Here is a 21,609-nt window from a genome sequence, read left to right on the forward strand (position 1 = left end):
TGTTCAGCTTTCTTTATGGTCCAACTCTCACATCCATATGTGACTACTGGAAAAACCTTAGCTTTGACTATACAGACCTTTGTTGGCAAAGATATGCTCTGCTTTTTGGTACACTCTTTAGGTTTGTCATAGCTTTTCTTCCAAGGAGTAAGCGTCTTTTAATTTTGTGGCTGCAGTCAACAACCACAGTGATTTTGGAGCCCAAGAAAATATAAGTCTCTCACTGTTGCCATTAAGTGATGGGACCAGATGCCATGATCTTAGTTTTTTGAATGTTGAGTTTAAGCCGGTTTTTCACTCTCCTCTTTCACCTTCACTTTCTCTAGTTCCTCTTCGCTTTCTGACATAAAGGTGGTAGCATCTGCATATCTTGAGGTTATTGATATTTCTCCTGACAATCTTGATACCAGCTTTTGCTTCATCTAGTCTGGCATTTCACATGATGTACTCTGCATATACATTAAATAATATCTCTGTGAATTAAAAGCTTGGGAAATGTCTGTGGGCCCACCCCTTTGATGTCATATTGTCTGCTGATCTATAGAGATAACGTCTTGTCTAATCCCATAATAAATTCAGATGTTTTAATACAGAATTACTCAAATGATTTGGACCACAATCTGCAGTGAAAGAAAGAGTTACTACTTCTGCCTGTGGCAGGAACTGGGGAGGCCACTCAAAGGCTGAGGCACTTGAGGTGGATCTTGGAAGATGAAGAGGACCTTGCTGGATGGATGAGCAGACTCATGCTTCCGTGGTCAAGGGAGAGCATGAACAAAGATGCAAAGGTAAGATGCATCTGCAGTGGGTACTGAGAGTTTGCTGAATTCTTCTGAGCACGGAAGACAAAGAGAGCAGCAAGGAAGGCAAGAATAGAGAAATAAGACTGGGGAGGTTAAGTTGGAGCAGGGTCAGGAAGAGCTTTATAACGTATTTAGTCACTTAAGCTTTATCCTGAAAGTAATTGGGAAGTATTTCATCAAATGAAATAGTGCTTAAGAAATTAAAGACAAAGGTCCTCCTAGAAAGATATGAACCGGTGTGACTCTCACAAAGAAGTTAATAACTAAGCATATATCTCTTTTCCCCCTAGCACTCTGCAGAGGAAATTAAGAACAGAGACAGACTTTCTTGCACTATTACTGTGATACAATGATGATACTGGTTCATGATGTACAGCTGGAAGGTAAGACACTGAGCTTTACCCCAGGAACATACTGGGGTGTGGTTTAGGAACTTGGGCTGGGCTGTTGGGACCGCTGGACTCCTCACAGTGACTCTATGCTTTGTGATTGCCAGTCCGACAGGACGCTTACTGGGCCTCGGTTTTCTCAACTATAAATGAGGAAGTGAGAGTATATCAGTGATTTATATCAATGATTGGCAAATTTTTTTTCTCTAAAGGGCTAGATCATAAATATTTAGGACTCAAGGGCTATAAAGTTTCTGTCACAATTTCTCAACTCTGCCATTGCAGCTCAAAAGCAGCCATAGACAATACAGAAATGAGTGAATGTCAGTGTGTCCTAATTAAACTATTTATGGACACTTAAATTTGAATTTTTGCAATTTTCATGTCATGAAGTACTACTTTTCTTATAATTTTTTTCAACCATTAAAAAAACCTTTCTTAGTTTGCAAGCCAGTGAAAAAACAGGCAGTAGGCTGGATTTTGGCCCATGGGACATTGTTAGTCAATTCCTATTTCTACAAGCCTATTTACTTCTAAAGAAAACATGTAATACTTCTTAAAGTTCAGCAATAGTATATGTTCAACATTTTTTAGATTTAGTAATTTATTTTAAAATATAGCCAATCTGTATTGACAAAACATGCTGGTTGTAAGGGTGTTTGCCTTACAATTATAGAGATTTATTGAAGAATTACACTATAGGGCCAAAATAAAATAACTTGCCTAATATTCCCACCAAGATCACAGAATAGTTTAATGAGAAACTACCTTAACAAGCCATATATTGTCACTCCAAGGGATAAAAGATATTTTTAAAATACAGCATTAATATATTTTTAAAATGAAGAGTGGTTGAACAGATATTTATATACTAATTTTCATAGCAGCATTATTCACAAGAGCCAAAAGGTGGAAATAACCCCAATGCCCATGAGTGGATGCATGAATAAACAAAATGCGATAAATATTATTCAATGGAATATTATTCCATCTTAAAAAGGGAATTAAATTATTATACATGCTACAACATGGATAAGCCTTGACATTATGCTAAATGAAAAATGATGGACATAAAATGATCAATGTTGTACATTTCTACTTATATATGGTACTTAAAATGGTCACATTCATAGAGACAGAAAGCAGAATGATAGTTGCTAGGGGCTGGAAGAAGAGGGGAATGGGAAGTTAACATTTAATGGGTGTACTGTTTCAATTTTGGAAGATGAAAAGTTCTGGAGATGAATGAGGGTGATGGTTGCATTATCAGTGTGAATGTACACCATGCCACTGAACCGTGCATTTAAACATAGCTACAGTGGCAAATTGTATGTTAGCTATATTTTGCTACCACAACAAAAAAGATGGGGAAGAGAACAATGAAATGGCTAACCTAGTATCACACATCACAAAAGGAGGAGCTAAGAATAGACTGCAGGACTAGAGTCTAGTATGGTAGTACGGAATGCTGTGAACCCAAATGACCTTGTCAACTTTACGTCTGTCTTTAGAGCACTTTCCGACCAGGCGTCTGTTCCTGTGTACTCTATTTCAGAGCACATTGTATCATGGAATCTTCATAACTGACATTTTACTGAGGGGGAGACGGAGGTTTCGAGAGGTTCATTGTCAAGAAGCCAGCAGGCAGGGTTAAGAGCAAACCCAGGACGGCACCTCCAAAGCCTCTGTGCTGAACCACCTTGGGACACCGCCTCTCTGAAATTCTGAATCTGTCCCTTTAAGGGTCTCAAAATCCTTGGCCACTGAATACAGCCTTTTGAGTGTAATTCATGCAGCCATTGCTTCCTCTGAAGGAGTGAGGACTTGAGTAACTGCATTTCCTGAGAGTCTGGGTCTGCTGCAGAGGACCTGTGTGCTGTTGGTTTATGGAAAGGCCAGAAGGCTGAGGCCATGTGCTGGCTGATGATACCGTGGGCCAGGCTGATTTGTGTCCTCACTCTCGGTCGAATGACTAATACAGCCCTTTAGCCCACAGATTTCCACCTCAGACGTTTACACGATACCACTAAATAATAAATATGTGCATGTCTTATCTCCCCCACTTGACTGTAAGATAAGGGCAGAAGTTGAGCCTGTTTAATATTTATACTCTCCATAGGATCACCCCATGCAGAGCTCTGCACCAAATAGGCACTCAGCAAATATTTGTTGAATGAATGCATAAATGAATGTTAAATAATCTGCCTCCAGATTTTCCCTTTGTTTCAAATTGTCTCCTCCGTCTGACACATGTAAGCGCTTTCCGTGTCCCTTTCATGGATATTTCAGATGCCCTCAACCATTTTTTTGTGTTCTGGCTGGCTTTTTCTAATCACTGTGGAAACAAACTGGGGGCCAAAAATAGAACCTCCTTGACAACTTCGCAGAGGACTTCCATCCTCAATTCCTAAGGTGGTAATACTGATTCTGTTAGAGCAGAATGGCAGTTTCATGACTGCCACAGTCTTGATTTTTTTTCTTTTTTTTTTTTTTTTTTACCACTGCCTGATGTTTAAAGGGATCAAAATTTTCCCTACATGTGCTTAGTACAAACTGCAATCACCCTTGGAAGGCAGGGTTTGGGACAGATAGAGGAAACGTCACCAAACAGAGGAGTATCAGTTTCTCTTAAGGATGCTTAAAGGTACTTAAAAAGGAGGCAGATTTTCCTCTCTTTGTCTCTACCTCTCTCTCTTCCTCCCTCTTCCACTGCTGTCTCCTTTATTGTTCTCTATCTTTCTTTCCTTCTGGGTTTATGGCAGAGTCAGTGACTCATCTACTTTTTCAAGCCAGGGCATATTATGAAGACACAAGAAAGGAATTGTATAGGCACGTACTCTGACATAATACTGATCCTTTTGGATTAAACTGGGGAAAACCCACAGCAACACACACTGCCTCAATCTAAAATTATCGGTAATCCATGGATGCTGGCACATATGTTCCCAGTATTGCATTATGGGGAATTAGGAGACTGGCTCCTTCTCCAGGGACACTACAAGATAGGAAGATGATGGAACAGATATACAGCTAAGAGAATATCTAAGTGTCAAGTAGTCAATAATAAAATCCACAAGGACTTCCCTGGTGGCTCAGATGGTACAGAATCCACCTGCAATGCAGGAGACTCAGGAGATGTGGGTTCTATCCCTGGGTTGGGAAGATTCCCTGGAGAAGGGAATGGCAACCCACTCCAGTATTTTTGCCTGGAGAATTCCATGGACAGAGGAGTCTGCCAGGCTAACAAAGAGTCCGAACATGAGTAGGGTCACAAAGTGTTGGACACGACTGAGTGAATAACCATCATCATCATAATCAGACTCCTAGTCGTTACAGTTCCCATTTGAAACATATTTGCTATGTGCCAGGCACCATGCTAAGGACTAAGGATGTCACACGCACACCTCTTGAATCCTAACCACCAACCAAAGGTGCACAGGTGTGCAGAGGCAGTAGGGCATGGTGGGTGGGCCAGGCTCCAGATTCAGATCCCAAGGTCCTGGGTCCAGCTGCGGCCTGGCCTATCCCGGCTGCAGAGAGAGAACCATTTCCCCCAGACATCTGGTTGTTGTATCCAGCCTTTGTTACTGGCAATGGGACTCTTTGAGCACTGATGTCCCTCCCTTTGCTTCTATTTCCTCATCTGTGAAATAAGAATCATCATGGAACTTACTTTATAGAGTTGATGTTAAATGAGAAAAAGTAAGTATCCTGCTTGAAACGGTGCCTGATGTGGAGTCAATGGTCTATGAATATTAGGTTTTATGACCCTGAGGCTCAGAGAGGTTAAATAACTTGCCAGCATTCACTCAATAAATTTATATCAGGACGAGAATTCAAACTCAAACCTGAGTGATCCCAAGACCCGCAGATCTTAACCACTTCAGCATAATGGTAGTTCGGAGAGCAGTAAATCATTATGGATTAGTGTGAAAAGGGGGGAGATTTACAGAGAATGTGAGAGCATTTGAAGGATGGAGTAGAAATTACTGAAAAAGAAATAGAGACTGTTGGCTTTGATAGAGGAAGATCTCTTAAATTAACAAAATGTTCCCCTTTACCAAATACCACCTCTGGGGTTACTTTCTTGTCAACCAGACTCATCTTCCCTCCAGTGAAGAAGACATAGCAGATGAAGGATATGGATCACTAAGGATGGTCTGTAGGTCAAAAACATTTCCTGCCCCTCCATGAATCTCCTGTAGTATCCTGGGCCTTGGTTTCTTCGGCTCTGTTTTATTTAGAACATTTTTTTTCTGATTGCACACATATATGGATTTGTTGAAGTACAATTGATTTACAGGATTGTGTTAGTTTCAAATATATTGCATAGTGATTCTTTTGTTTTTTGGTTTCCAGATTTCTTTTGCTCTGTTTTAGATTTTGCTTGCTCAAAGGGTAAAGAATCTGCCTACAATGCAGGAGACACTCAGTCAGGAAAATCCCCTGGAGAAGGGAATGGGCAACCCACTTCAGTATTCTGGCCTGGAGAATCCCATGGACAGAGGAACTTGGCAAGCTGCAGTCCATGGGGTCGCAAGAGTCATACATGACTGAGTGACTAACACTTGCAGTTTTTTCCATGTACATGCATATCAACTTCTATATCTATATTGAAATGTGACAAATTTGAGAAGCACTCTTTAGCAATGTGAACTATAGGAGGCTGGCTAGCAGTTTAATCTTTGTAGTTCACTGAGTGTCTAATTGTATTTCACAGTTCTAACCTTAAGCTCGGCTACAGTGATGGGCTCCCTTCCCTTTTCCTTCTCCATCCTTTAGTTCTAGAGTCTTTAACAGACTGTGTGGGAGAGGATGACTGGTAATACATGAGGACCAGGGATCTTGGGGAAGGGGAGGTGAGGGAGCAAGGTCGAGGGACTGAGGGAGAGAGAGCACAGGCCTAGTGCAGGCTGTGGATAGGCACTGGGTATACTTGGAGCAGGCAGAGGATGGCCATGCCTTAAATAGACTTAGGAGGCCACTTACCAGAGCACAGTATCCCCTGGTTCTGCATGGAGAAACTTATTCGCATCTGAGGCAGAGAATGGGGAGGATTCGCAATCCACGTTGGATACGTTTTGACTGTTCCATCCCCAGTGACAGCTGTCAGCTGGATTCCATCAGTAAGGGAGCCTGGGTCATGAAGACAGTCCTAAACGGACCGTCTAACCAGTTGACCGTGAAACCATATGGCCTTTCTTGTGCATAGGTCTAAGTGAAAGGAATAAGCCCTTTTGTGCACTATGCACTTCTCCCTTCTCACCAGCACAATATTAGCCCTCTGGAACATTTTCCTACTCTACAAAGTGGCCCTGAAATACACTTGACAATCCTGTAACGATTACATTTTGTTTCTGATCTCTGTTATACCTTCGTTCAAGGTTTCATCATCTCTTGCCTGAACCACAGGAATAAACAACTTATTGGTCTCTATGTCTTCCCTTCTCTTTGTAACTGATGCTGGAACTGTCTTTCTCAACCACACATCTACAATTGTCATTGTCACCTGCTTTTGTAGTGTCCTTTGGTTTCCTTTTCCCCCTAAATGAAATGTAATATGGAATCTTATATAAAAAACTGAAGCAGCCCTGCTCTGTTGAAGTGGGTGTGGGTGTGGACAGAGTATGGGCACGTTCAGTCTACCTCTTGAAATCATTCACCTCATTGACCTTGACCAGTTTCAGTCCTTTCAGGGGCATCCACAGGATCCTCTAGAACCTGTTTTGAGCATGAGCACCCTCCAGCCTCCTTCTCAGTTCTCCTTCTGCACAGCTTCAACTCCAGAGCACTCATTGTGTGCTCCACCTTTGCACAGGCTGCCTCTTTTCTGGAATGCTCTACACCTTGTCTCTATCCAATGATCTCCTCTGATCTTTTGAGAAGGAGTTCGGATGTCACCTCCTCTTAGAACCATCACAAAATCCCTGTGAAGGGATTGGTCCACCCTTTGGGTTCTCCCTGCCCGTCTCTGAGTCACCATTTACTACCTTGTCTTGCAATTTTTAATTTGCATCTGTATCATCCGTCACTCAGCTCTCAAAGAGCCCTTGTCTTATTGTGTATGTTCCCTTATATCCTATCTCCAAGCCTAGTGCTTGTCCGTTGCTGCTGCTGCTACTGCTAAGTCGCTTCAGTAGTGTCCGACTCTGTGAGACCCCATAGACGGAAGCCCACCAGGCTCCCCTGGCTTTGGGATTCTCCAGGCAAGAATACTGGAGTGGGTTGCCATTTCCTTCTCCAATGCATGAAAGTGAAAAGTGAAAGGGAAGTTGCTCAGTTGTGTCCGACTCTTAGTGACCCCATGGACTGTGGCCTACCAGGCTCCCCCGTCCCTGGGATTTTCCAGGCAAGAGTACTGGAGTGGGGTGCCATTGCCTTCTCTGGTGCTCGTCTGTAGCCAGTTGTAAATGATCATCATTGATTAAATGGGGAAAATCAGTGCACTTAGCCCACTTTGGAGTCAAAGAGTATCTTGAGTCTCAGAGAATTTAGCAAATTTGGTGAAAATCAGTGAATGTTTTCTTTAGTCTTTGTGGAATAAACCAACACTGTGGTTTTGTCCTTTAAACCATATCTAGATAAAATGGACTTTTAAGGCTATATTTTCAGTCAAGATGTCCAGAATCAAACGAAACGGAAGAAAATGGTTCCCCAGCATTTCTGGGAAATGATCCCACTTCTCTGTCAAGGCCCAGCTCACACATCATCTTCTCCCTGGGGCTTTAGTTGGCTTCTCATTCCCGTGTTTGTCTCTTTTTATTTAACTCTTCTAATGATGATTGGCTCTACTGTATAACCCATTCTCTAATTCCCTACCCTGGACTCAGTCAGTGTTGTGAGTTAAAATATGTTGATCTGGGAAACCAAAAGCTGTGTCTTGTGGCTCTTTCCACTCTGTATTTTCTGTTAAGCAACAAAGGAGTTGAATCTCCTAGGGCTTTTTTTTTTTTTTTTTTTGGCCTTAGCCTTTCCCCTGCAAAAAATCAGAGGAAGAAGGCTTACTGGAACATATGCCATTTGTTAATTTGAGCACGTGGTTCTTCTTTAGAAATCTTTTAGGAAGGTAATGATTACCATTCAAAAAAAGATTATTTAGCATCTTCTACATTTCAAGGATGTAGCAGAATTTAACAAAGGGCAAAAGATGTCTTTGCCAAGAGCATCCAATAATGGGCATCATTTGGTGTGCAAAAGAAAGCACCAGGTGGGGTGAGCCAGGTGGTCTGTAACAGGAATGCTCACTTTTTCTCTGGTAGGCCAGATGCTGGGAGCTGGAAGAGAAGGAGAGTTGGAAAATGGGAATCTTGATAGGGATGGAAGTCCTGCCAATTTGGTAGCAGGTGCTGATACCCAAGGCAAGAAAAAGTGAAAGTGAAAGTCGCTCAGTTGTGTCCGACACTTTGTGACTCCTTGGGCTATACAGTCCATGGAATTCTCCCGGCCAGAATACTGGAGTGGGTAGCCTTTCCTTTCTCCAGGGGATCTTCCCAACCCAGGGATTAAACCCAGTTCTCCCACATTGCAAGCAGATTCTTTACCAGTTGAGTCACAAGGGGAGAAATTGATGGTAAAAAAATTTCCCCTGTGGAGATGGCTGAGGAACTGCAAGTACACGATTCTCTTTCATCTGATATTCAGTTGTTTATTATTCCACGGGAGGCTAGTTCCTCTTCTTTCTTCCCAAACATTCAGAAGAGTCTGTTGTGCACAATGGCTTTTTCATTAGCAGTGTATTTTGGAAGAAATGAAGACCAAGGTGGCTGCACATAGCACAGGAAGAAGGAGAGAAGTCACAGGAGAAGGACAATTAAGTAGGGATCAAGAATTCAGAAGAAGCAGGAAGTCTGAGCAAGAGGTAACCAGGATGCTACCTCTGGGGGACCTCTGGGGGATACCCCGGAATCTGGAGGAGCGGGCTGTACATCTCTCAGTTCATGGATTGAAGACGCCAACTATTTCACTTGGATGTTAAAGGAAGAGGCACTTCTTTCCTTTCAGGCAACAAAAGGGATGTACTGTATTGCAGAAGAACGTGTGTGCTTTCTTACTAGCAGGGCTATTTTAAGACATCTCTAAATCCTGGGCATCTTGATTTTGGAGGGCTCAAGTCATATTGTCACAATAAATACAACTCTGTATTTTGTTATATAAATGTGAAGCCATCTTGGTAATCTTGTTTTAATATTATTATACATTCTTGACATAATTATTAATTTACCTTTTATAGTGGTTTTTTTTTTTTGACCCAACACATTTCTTAAGATCAGATCTTAAATATTTTAATGTACCTTTGCAAAGCTTATGAGCCTTCAGCCCTGTGCTTGCTTTAGCTAATGGATAAAATGTTCATATATGAAAGTAAGCTCTTTCTTGAAGAGGTAAAGCCAGTTCCCAAAGAAGTGTTATCAGCTTACCTTGACAAACACAGATATTTCACTCACATCCAAAAATGACTTAGACCCTGAGTTTACAAATAGGATTTCAGTAGGTTAATTAAAATAGCATAGAAATAATTTTTAGTGTAGGTCTTTATCTCTAAGCCTTTTGGTTATCAATTAGGGTCTTGTTTCTAATTAAAAAGCAAAACAAAGCAATACGTACAGTAATTAGTAAATGAAAACCGTCGAAGTAAACCTCAAGGCCTGATAAGAACTGTATAATTTTTTTAAGCATTTTTGTGTCAAGAGACTATTCAAAGTACAGGTTTTATAGATATTTTCCTTTTAAAGAGAATTCTCTTAGCTAATCAGATGCTGTGCGGCCTTGCCTTTAATTTTATCTGGCCAAGCTTCCCGCCATCTGTTTTCCCATAATGCTCTCACTCTCTCCTCCAGATGTTTGGCACAGCATCTCAACTTGATGTCTATTTCTTCTTGTTCCCCTTCACCTCACATGAACCTTCCAAGTCGTAATTCTTTAGAAATAGACACAAGGAGCTTTATTTCAAATCACCATTTTTACTTAAGGAGTTCCATCTCCAAGGTCAGTAGAAGTCAAAAAAATTTCTTATTGTAGAATTCCTTGGCTATGTGCATTTTTTAAAACGAAAGGAAGAAAAGAAACCAGAAGCATAAGATTGTTAAGCAATATCCTCATGTTCACATAAGCCAGGGACTCAGGAATAGGAATTAAACATCAAGAATTTTACTTTTGATTCTTTTTTAACATTTGATTTACTGAAAACTGAAGCTATTCTATCAGTCACTTGGCAGCTTCAACTTTGATCAATGCCTCTATTCAATAGGGGGTCAAATACCTGAAGGGAAATAAAAGAATTCTCTGGAACATATGGCAGGGAAAGGATCATTTGTGTGTGCCTGCTAAAAGACAAATGACTCGCGTTCTCAGCTCCCATACTGTGGCCGTTCTCTGCCGCTCAGCTCATCATAGACAATCTTGGGCTCCAGCTAATCTGCTGCTTTTCAAAGCAAGCTAAATGGAAATAAAGGTTTAAATATCTGGAAACGAAGTTATGATTTAAGAAAAAAAAAATCTAGCAGTCTGAAAAAATTTTCCTGACAAAGTGTACAGCATGTTAGGAAAACTCTTTTCTGAGACCACCTGCTGATATTCTATTTTATAACTAGAGAGAATACAGCCTTCTGGCCAAAACTTAGATAGAACTATAGCTTTTGGAAGAGGAAGGAAAAAATTACCCTAAACCTCATTGAGAACAGAAGTCGTTTTCATGGTACAAACAAATCTACAAGCTAGAAAAGCTCTCCTTGCTATCTTTTGAAAAATGTTTTGTCCTTAATGTCTCATGTGTACCCTCTATTCTACATTTACTGCTGAAATCTAGGTCAAGTCATTATCAGCTCATGCTGCGCCTGGGCCATGGCCTCAACACATATCTCCCCACTTCCAGGCTCACTCAATTGCATTTATCTATCCTACTTGAACTCCTTCCAACAAGAACCCTACATTGGTTTAGGAAAGATATCTCACAAGGTATTGGGGAAGAAGACAAAGCACCAAAGACCCACCCAAGTATATGGATTCATGTCAGAAAGGGAGTCAAGATGTGGACAGAGCTAGAGTCTATCATACAGCGTGAAATAAATCAGAAAGAGAAAAGTATTACATATTAACTCAGGTATGTGGAATCTAGAGAACTGGTACAGATGAATTAGTTCCAGGGCAGGATAGAGATGCAGACATAACAAACAGAAGCGTGGACATGGCAGGGAAGGGGAGCGTGGGATGAATTGGGAGAGTGGCATTGGCATATGCCAACACCATGGGTAGTATAGCTGCTAGGAAGCTGCTGCATAGCACAGGGAGCTCAGCTTGGTGCTTTGTGGTGACCGAGAGAGGTGGGATGTGGTGGGGAGGGAGGTCCAAGGCGGAGGGCGTTTATGTATACATATTGCTGATTGACTTCTTTGTACAGCAGAAACTAACACAACATTGTGAAGAATGATATTCCAATAACTTTTTTTAAAAGAGCTTCAATCTATTTATGTGAGAATTATCTGGAAATAAGCTCAGGAGGTTGTTTCAAGAATGAACTGTGATAACGTGTAAAAAAATCTGTACCTTGCTTCTCACACTATAGACACTCAATGAGTCTTATCTGCCACTCCCTGTCTCTTGTGAAGTTTTCTTGCCACACCCTTCATCTTGTGGATTTTTCTTGCCACACTCTTTGTCTCTTGTGAATTTTTGCCTCTACTGGTCCTTTTACATGATTTGCTCTCCTCTGCCAAGTTCAAAGTCTACCTGTTTTGAAATACTATCATACATTATCACATCTGGCCTAGTATTCTGATTAATAATGGCTCTCCCATCTCCTCTTACATATTGTAAACATCCTAAGAACATGCATCTTTATATTCCTTGTAGCATTTTAAAAGTTTGCAAATAGTGTATGCTCCATAATTATTGAACAAATTCTCACTGTTTACCAAAACTCTCAACGCGATTTTCAATCATAAACATTTAAATTTAATCCATTAAGATCTAAAACATCAGGTGGAATTTCTCTACTAAACATTTCTCACCCAGTTTCTAAGGATCACATCTTAAATAACAAGCCATATTCCCTTGAAGATGTCTATTCCTTCCAAGGTCATCACCAGTACAATGTTTTGACATAAATCAAGTCAATAATATAAGACTGAATAGAACTTATTTTAAGCTCCACACAAATGAAGAAAGAAAAATAAAAATCCCTTGAAAAAGAGCTGCCAAACATTGGGCAACCTGCTAATGTTAAAAAAAAAAAAATGAGATGTTTCTTTTCACCATCCCTAAATTATTGAGATGGCAGGTGTGCCTGTTTTATGTTGTTGCTTATGTTTGTGATTGAGAAGTAAACTTTGCCTGTAGCCAGTTAATCATCTGAGCCTTTTGGAAAACTTAATTGAGAGGTCATTATTTGCTTTGCTTCCTTCTTCCTCCGCATCTCCACAGCATATCAGCAATCACAGTGATGCATCACTCTGCTGGTAATTCATACCGTATATTCAGAACCACAGATCATGGCTGTTTCAGACCTGCCAGATGTTCCAAGTCTCTTGCTGCAATTAAGTTCCAACACAGCCCAATTTGAAAGAGATGGAGAAACCACAGTTCTAATTAAGAATATTCATGAGTTTGCACCTTGGAAAGCCAGAAATCACATAATGTCCCAGAGTGGACAATATCCTTTCCTTTGAGAAGACAGAAAAAATGCAATTTAAAATAAGTCACCAGATATGCACTAGGGGAAGCTCTGAAGTGAAACAAAAGGTGTGGGATTGAATGAACTATTTGAACTCTCAGCTAAACCTGCCTTAATAAGAATTTAAAGGGCTAGATCAGGGCTTCTAACACTGACCATGCATTATCATCTGAGAAACTTAAAAAAGAAAATCACCCTTGCCTGGGTCCACTGCAGAGCTAGTCTAGATCAAGAAGAAGAAACAGTGTTGTTGTGAGCATTCCCATCTCCACACAGGAGTCACCGCTAGACTGTTGCTATGGTAACCACAAACGTGTTCTTCTTAGACATTTAAAATGAGAACTCAAGGCATCTTCAGCTGGACTAGAAACAGGTGCCAGCATTTGAAGTGGGCTCAGCCAACCAAATTAGGCAAGGCTGAGACTTTCTGTTACACCTACGATAAGTGATCAGAGGTTCCTGACAGCATCTTCAGAAGAAATATAGGAAATGATCTTCATTATGATACTTGCCTGAGGTGGTAGAGTTCACACTTTGTGAACCATCTTATGTTGAGTGTGTTGTGATCCCTGGGATTAGAATCCTTGAAAAGATATTAAAACACAATATGGTGAGTTAAGGGATCAGGATTCAGTGTCTGTCATTAATTAGCTGTGAGATGGGCAAATTATTCCAATTTTGGGGGTAATGATCTCCTTACCTAATAAAAAGTTTCAAGGGACAATTTTAGGGGTTCAAGGGGCCTTAGAGGCAGTTGTTTTATCCTACAGTGGACATCTATTGTTTTGAACTTGCAGACTCCACTTTCCCTTTATTCTATAGCTGACCCTTGGTTTTTCTCTGGAAATCAATCTTCCCTCACTCTCAGGCTATGTAGGTATTGACTCTACTCCTGGCTCCAAAGCACAGCATTGCACCTAGGTCTGGCCAGCTGAAACACTGCATTCCCTATTCATACAGTGAGTGATTTAGGAATATGACTCAAGTCAATCAAATTCAATGAAATTCAGTTGTGGGATTTTTTTTTCTGGCACTATGATGAGCGATAAACTCTTTTCTCTGGGTTTTAAGTTTTAGGAAGTAAGCTTGGAGCTGAGAGGAGAGATCTTGTCATCATAGTGGGATAACATGCCCGAAGATGAAGCCAACACCATACAAATTAGAGCTAATAAAAGGAGAGCTATCATTCCCTGGTGGCATAATTTAAAGCTCCTAGATCCAGCTATACCTGAAGCTGTTATGCCCTTTTCAGTAGTCTAAATCAATAAAGCCTCCCCTCTTGTAAATTAAGCCAGTTTGAATTGGATTTCTTTTACTGGCATCCAAAAGAGTTCTGATCAATACCAACCCCTCATTTTATAGGCTTTGGAAAATGACACCAAATGTGGTGACTTGTCCAGATGTAGATAAAGTCAGAGGCAAGATTAGAACCAGCTTCTGAGCTTTCCAGTTCAAACACTTTCAAAATACATCTAAACCTTGAATTTACAAAAAAAAAAGAAAGAAAGTGCTGACTTCTTGGAAATTTCTGTTTAATTGACTCTTTCCTCTGTTCCAGTAATATTACTGTTTGTAATTCTTGAGTGATTTATTTTCTTGCAGCCTTTTGCTGTCTCTGAATTCACTTATTTTGTAACTAGTGTACCTACTAACCAAGTTAATGAGAAACAAACCTGGCAACAATCCACCACTCAAATTGTTATTTTGGTGCAGTTGAGAACAACTAAACAATAGGTTGTCTGAATTTATATTTTTCAACAGACTTATTTTTCAAATCTATTTTTCAGTAGATTTTTCAAAATGATGTAGCACTGAGACCTTAATTTCCCATTAGAGGCAGAAGAGATGGATATCTTTAAAAGGAAGAATTCAGAATTAGGGCTTACTATTTTGCTAAATGTGAAATGCCAGGCTGGATGAAACACAAGCTGGAATCAAGATTGCCAGGAGAAATATCATCAACCTCAGATATACAGATGATAGATGATAACACTCTAATAGCAGAAGGCAAAGAGGAACTAAAGAGCCTTTTGATGACGATGAAAGAGGAGAGTGAAAAAGCTGGTTTAAAACTCAACATTCAAAAAACTAAGATTATGGTATCCACTGCCATCACTTTAAACAAATAGAGAAAAAGTAGAACCGGTGACAGGTTTATTTTCTTGGACTCCAAAATCACTGTGGATGGTGACTACAGCCACGAAATTAAAAGATTCTTGCTCGTTGGGAGGAAAGCTATGACAAACCTAGACAGCGTATTAAAAAAGCAGAGACATCACTTTGCCAACAAAGATCCGTATAGGTTTTTCCAGTAGTTATATACAAGAGTGAGAGTTGGACCATAAAGAAGGCTAAGTGCCAAAGAATTGATGCTTTGGAATTGTGGTGCTGAAGAAGACTCTTGAGAGTCCTTTGGACAGCAAGGAAATTAAACCAGTCAATGTTAAAGGAAATCAACCCTGAATAGTCAGTGGAAGGACTGATGCTGAAGCTGAAGCTCCGGTCCTTTGGCCACCTGATGTAAAGAGCCGACTCATTGGAAAAGACCCTGATGCTGGGAAAGATTGAAGGCAAAAGGAGACCGGATGGAAGAGGATGAGGTGGTTACATAGCATGACTGACTCAATGCACATGAATTTGAGCAAACTTAGGGGATAGTAAGTGAAGGACAGGGGAGCCTGGTGTGCTTCAGTCCATGGGGTCACAAAGAGTAAGACACAATTTAGCGACTGAACAACACAACAATTTTGCTAAAAATTGATTTCCATCAACCGTTATTTTCAATCTGTAGCTAGTGAATTAAAAGCCAAATAATTAAATATTTTGCAAAACAGCGAATTCAGCTTAAGATCTTCATTCTACATAAACTGTGTATTCCAATCACCCATGACCCCTCTATTTCACGTGTAAATTGAACCCTTATGAATTTTTCTTCCCCATTGAACCCTGAGCCTTTATATGTCAGGGATCTTATTTTAAACATTTCCAAGTCTCATGAACACTCAGTCACTATGCACTGTACGTGTGCATAGAGTGGTGGTTAGGACACATGGCTGTTTCCAGTTTATTACTCAAAACATTGAATTAGCATGCTTGCTATGACTGTCTCTGTGATCTGGTATCAAGTTCATTTGTATGTTATTAGTATGTGTGAGAAGAGTTTGTAATATATTCAAACTAATTTCGTGTTTTGAAAGTTTCTGCATGGACCATTTTTAGTCAAGCAGAATCTCGTGGGATTTTAGACCCTGAAGTATCAGATCTAATTGTTATATTTTAATTTTCTTGTCTTCAATAAGCATCTAGAAATGAAATTCTGAGTGGATTGACACTCAGGGGCTGTGTGAACTGTAAGAATGTACATTCTCAAATCTTCTCAAGTCTTACTTGCTATCCTTCCAATTTATCTCACATCATCTGGGGTAGAGAAAGTGTGAACCTTTTTCATTTTACACACCTGGAGGTACTGAAACCAACCAAAGAGAGACAGACTGAGGAACACTATGGAGTTTTATGTTGTCACTGACACATGTAAATTTCTCAAGTTACCTCATTCAGAATAGAGAGATTGGGAATGCTTTTTCATCCAGAAAGGAATGACATTAAATTTATGGGTTTGGATCTATTAATATTTATCTTTTAAACTAAAGAAAGAAATCAGAGCAATGTTTATTTAAAACATAAGAGAACACATCCAAATAGCTTTTACTGGAGGGTTCATTTTCTTTTTCCATTTAAAAGTGAAATATTATATTAAAATTTGCGTATTAATGTCAAAGGAGAGAGAGGCCAGATCTCCATGTGATAGCTCATTCAATCCTTACAATACCCCTAAAAACATGAATATTATTATCCACATTTTACCAATGAAATACCATCTTTATGGAGGTGAAGTCAATGGTCCATGGTCATGTAGCCAGTGAGCTACTGAACTGGATGGAGGTCAGGCGTGCTTGCCTCACAGTTTCTGTCCTGACCACTCTGTTGCACAGCTTTTCACAACATGGTCTCAACAACTTGAGAAGACCTTTGTGTATGAGCTGCAGGCTGTTCAGCTACATGCTTCACACTGTTACCTCCATCAGTGCTTGTGACTACTCTGTGACTGAGATGTTACTATCTGGACTTTGGAGATCAGGGAAGCGGCCTGGGTAACTTGCCCAAGGTCACAGAGCTCACACACGTGGCAGAACTATGCTATTAGACACCACGCCTTCCTTCAGCTCATGTTTATTACACACGGCCTCTGTGCCAGGGTGAGAAGGAAATGCATAAATTCTGTTTTAGCTACTTTAAATATTAGTAAAATATTTTTTGAATGAAGGTATTGACTCATGCAAAAACTAAAAAACAGACATCATCAAAGCATTAGTATTTCTGAAACCTGACTTTAGGCCCCCTGCAGGGCCTTCCAGCACCTCCCTGGAACATTCTGAGAGTTTCTGAGCTGAGTTTAATCCATGTGCTTTGGAATTTAGGGGGCTTCCCTTGTAGCTCACTCGGGAAAGAATCTGCCTGCAGTGCGGGAGACCAGGGTTCAATCCCTGGGTTGGGAAGATGCCCTGGAGAAGGAAATGGCAACCCACTCCAGTATCCTAGCCTGGAAAATCTCATGGACAGAGGAGCATGGTGGGCTGTAGTCCATGGGGTCACAAAGAGTCAGGCACGACTGAGTGACTAACACTTAACACTTGAAATTTAGGTCTTGTTCAGTTCAGTTCAGTAGATCAGTCGTGTCTGACTTTTTGTGACCCCATGAATCGCAGCATGCCAGGCCTCCCTGTCCATCACCAACTCCCAGAGTTCACTCAAGCTCACGTCCATTGAGTCAGTGATGCCATCCAGCCATCTCATCCTCTGTCGTCCCCTTTTCCTCCTGTCCCTAATCCCTCCAAGCATCAGGGTCTTTTCCAATGAGTCAACTCTTCGCATGAGATGGCCAAAGTATTAGAGTTTCAGCTTTAACATCAGTCCTTCCCATAAGCACCCAGGACTGATCTCCTTTAGAATGGACTGGTTAGATCTCCTTGCAGTCCAAGGGACTCTCAAAAATCTTCTCCAACACCGCAGTTCAAAAGCATCAATTCTTTGGTGCTCAGCTTTCTTCACAGTCCAACTCTCACATCCACACATGACCACTGGAAAAACCATAGCCTTGACTAGATGGACCTTTGTTGGCAAAGTAATGTCTCTGCTTTTCAATATGCTATCTAGGTTGGTCATAACTTTCCTTCCAAGGAGTAAGTGTCTTTTAATTTCATGGCTGCAATCACCATCTGCAGTGAGTTTGGAGCCCCCAAAAATAAAGTCTGACACTGTTTCCACTGTTTCCCCATCTATTTCCCATGAAGTGATGGGACCAGATGCCATGATCTTCGTTTTCTGGATGTTGAGCTTTAAGCCAGCTTTTCCACTCTCCTCTTTCACTTTCATCAAGAGGCTTTTTAATTCCTCTTCACTTTCTACCATAAGGGTGGTGTCATCTGCATATCTGAGGTTATTGATATTTCTCCCGGCAATCTTGATTCCAGCTTGTGGTTCTTCCAGCCCAGCGTTTCTCATGATGTACTCTGCAGATAAGTTAAATAAGCAGGGTGACAAGATACAGCCTTGAGGTACTCCTTTTCCTATTTGGAACCAGTCTGTTGTTCCATGTCCAGTTCTAACTGTTGCTTCCTGACCTGCATATAGGTTTCTCAAGAGGCAGGTCAGGTGGTCTGGTATTCCCATTTCTTTCAGAATTTTCCACAGTTTATTGTGATCCACACAGTCAAAGGCTTTGGCATAGTCAATAAAGCAGAAATAGATGTTTTTCTGGAACTCTCTTGCTTTTTCCATGATCCAGCGGATGTTGGCAATTTGATCTCTGGTTCCTCTGCCTTTTCTAAAACCAGCTTGAATATCAGGAAGTTCACGGTTCATGTATTGCTGAAACCTGGTTTGGAGAATTTTGAGCATTACTTTACTAGCATGTGAGATGAGTACAATTGTGTGGTAGTTTTAGCATTCTTTGGCATTGCCTTTCTTTGGGATTGGAATGAAAACTGACCTTTTCCAGTCCTGTGGCCACTGCTGAGTTTTCCAAATTTGCTGGCATATTGAGTGCAGCACTTTCACAGCATCATCTTTCAGGATTTGAAATAGCTCAACTGGAATTCTATCACCTCCACTAGCTTTGTTCGTAGTGATGCTTTCTAAGGCCCACTTGACTTCACATTCCAGGATGTCTGGCTCTAGGTGAGTGATCACACCATCGTGATCATCTGGGTCATGAAGATCTTTTTGTACAGTTCTTCTGTGTATTCTTGCCACCTCTTTTTAATATCTTCTGCTTCTGTTAGGTCCATACCATTTCTGTCCTTTATCAAGCCCATCTTTGCATGAAGTGTTCCCTTGGCATCTCTAATTTTCTTGAAGAGATCTCTAGTCTTTCCCATTCTGTTGTTTTCCTCTATTTCTTTGCATTGATTGCTGAGAAAGGCTTTCTTATCTCTCCTTGCTATTCTTTGGAACTCTGCATTCAGATGCTTATATCTTTCCTTTTCTCCTTTGCTTTTCACTTCTCTTCTTTTCACAGCCATTTGTAAGGCCTCCCCAGACAGCCATTTTGCTTTTTTGCACTTCTTTTCCATGGGGATGGTCTTGATCCCTGTCTCCTGTACAATGTCATGAGCCTCATTCCATAGTTCATCAGGCACTCTATCAGCTCTAGTCCCTTAAATCTATTTCTCACTTCCACTGTATAATCATAAGGGATTTGATTTAGGTCATACCTGAATGGTCTAGTTGTTTTCCCTAGTTTCTTCAACTTCAGTCTGAATTTGGCAATAAGGAGTTCACGATCTGAGCCATAGTCAGCTCCTGGTCTTGTTTTGCTGACTGTATAGAGCTTCTCCATCTTTGGCTGTAAAGAATATAATCAATCTGATTTCGGTGTTGACCATCTGGTGATGTCCATGTGTAGAGTCTTCTCTTGTGTTGTTGGAAGAGGGTGTTTGCTATGACCAGTGCGTTCTCTTGGCAAAACTCTATTAGCCTTTGCCCTGCTTCATTCCGTATTCCAAAGCCAAATTTGCCTGTTACCCCAGGTGTTTCTTGACTTCCTACTTTTGCATCCCAGTCCTTTATAATGAAAAGGACATCTGTTTGGGGTGTTAGTTCTAAAAGGTCTTGTAGGTCTTCATAGAACCGTTCAACTTCAGATTCTTCAGCATTACTGGTCTTGCTAGACTTGGCTTACACCCTGGGCTAAAAGAAATCACTGTCTTCCTTTCCGGTCTCTTTCAGGCCCTCCCTCACCAGTTCTCTCCTGCAGAGGAGAGGCTTGACCCTCTGATGCCCACCCACTTGCCCCCTCACCCTCATTCTGTTTGTCTTCTTTCTTCTGCTGCCAGGCACCTCCAGGAAGAAGCTTATTTCAGCTGCTTCTGTTTCCACACCTCCCAGTTCTTCCTTAAGTCCCTCAACTACCATTATTCTCACCCAAACCCTGTAGGTTCAAAGTCACCCGTGACCCCGATCACTAATCTAAGTATTCTTTCCTAGTCATCTCCACCAACTTCTGACTGGATCAAGTCCAGGTCTGATTCCCCTTGTTCTCTGCAGTCTTTGGGCTTGGAACAAAATTCTGCTTTCCTTTCTTATAACTCTGATATAAACAGCTTTGCTTCAGCAAAACTGGTTGATTCCATATTTCCTGAAGGTATTTTACACATTTTTGTGTTAGACAAACATAGCTATTTTCTTTTCTTGTCTTTTTGGTTGGGTGTGGGCAGGGAGCAAATCATTTTTAATTTTAATTTTTTTTTTTTTTTTTTTTTTACAAATACACTGAAGAATCATGCAGCGCTGTCAGTGCTGGATGCAATCTTGGGCCACAAGTCTGCACACTCCTCAGCGTCTGGTCCTGTGACAGCAGAACCTTTCATTTCTCCCTTATTGTTTACTGTGTATGATTCCTATGTCATCTTCAAAATAAAGAAACACACTGTCTTTTCTCCAGTATGACTTTCATTGTTGAATTACCACTGCTGGATGTACCTTCTTTCTGAACTCTGGTTGGCTTTTATTCACTGTGGCTATCTCCATCTCACCCACACCAGCAGCAGGAAGTCTATTTAGTCATCTCTTGTTCTCTTTCACAGAGATGATATACAAATTTTTGGCTCCTGTGTTGCCAGCATGGTTGGTCATGGCTCCAACTGGAAGAGACAAGGAAATCTGGAATTTTGCACCAGAGGAGTTACCATGTCCCTACTTTGACATCTTGAATGCCAGAAAGAGATAAAACGCAGCAATTTTCCTATTGGGTAGATGCAGTATGGCTTAGAGTACCAGTATAAAGGCCCAAATGGTAGAGAAAAGTGAGGCTTCTGTTAAACAAATCAGAATTTTTCTATCAGAAAGTCTAAAAAGAAGCATCCTTGATTTCAACACACATAGATGATCTGTACTTTAGAGATCAAGTTGTGTGAGTATGTTTTCATTACCTTGGGGGTGAATTGATATATTTTTCAGTATTTAGTGTTTGAATCTCTTGAATGTCCCTAATTCGATCTAAGACTTTGGGATGGTTTTCTAACACATTGAGACTCAATTACCTCATATATAAAATGGAGGTGATTACGGTCCCTGCCCCATAGTATTGTTTGGAGAACTAAAGAAATAACGCACATAAAATGCTTAGCGTAGAGGTGTTTGGTAAATGCTAGTTATTATAGTTGTTGCCCTTAGAGCTGCTCATATGCAT

The 21,609-nt window shown here is 40.7% G+C and overlaps 1 pseudogene; it reads right to left on the reverse strand.

Annotated features, from left to right (window-relative positions):
* Positions 1-20,698: 20,698 nt before the first annotated feature.
* LOC133235712 (large ribosomal subunit protein uL14-like) lies at positions 20,699-21,125 on the reverse strand (annotated as a pseudogene).
* Positions 21,126-21,609: the final 484 nt, after the last annotated feature.

This window comes from Bos javanicus, chromosome 2 (genome assembly GCF_032452875.1).
Source record: "Bos javanicus breed banteng chromosome 2, ARS-OSU_banteng_1.0, whole genome shotgun sequence".
In the NCBI taxonomy this organism is placed as follows: Eukaryota; Metazoa; Chordata; class Mammalia; order Artiodactyla; family Bovidae; genus Bos; species Bos javanicus.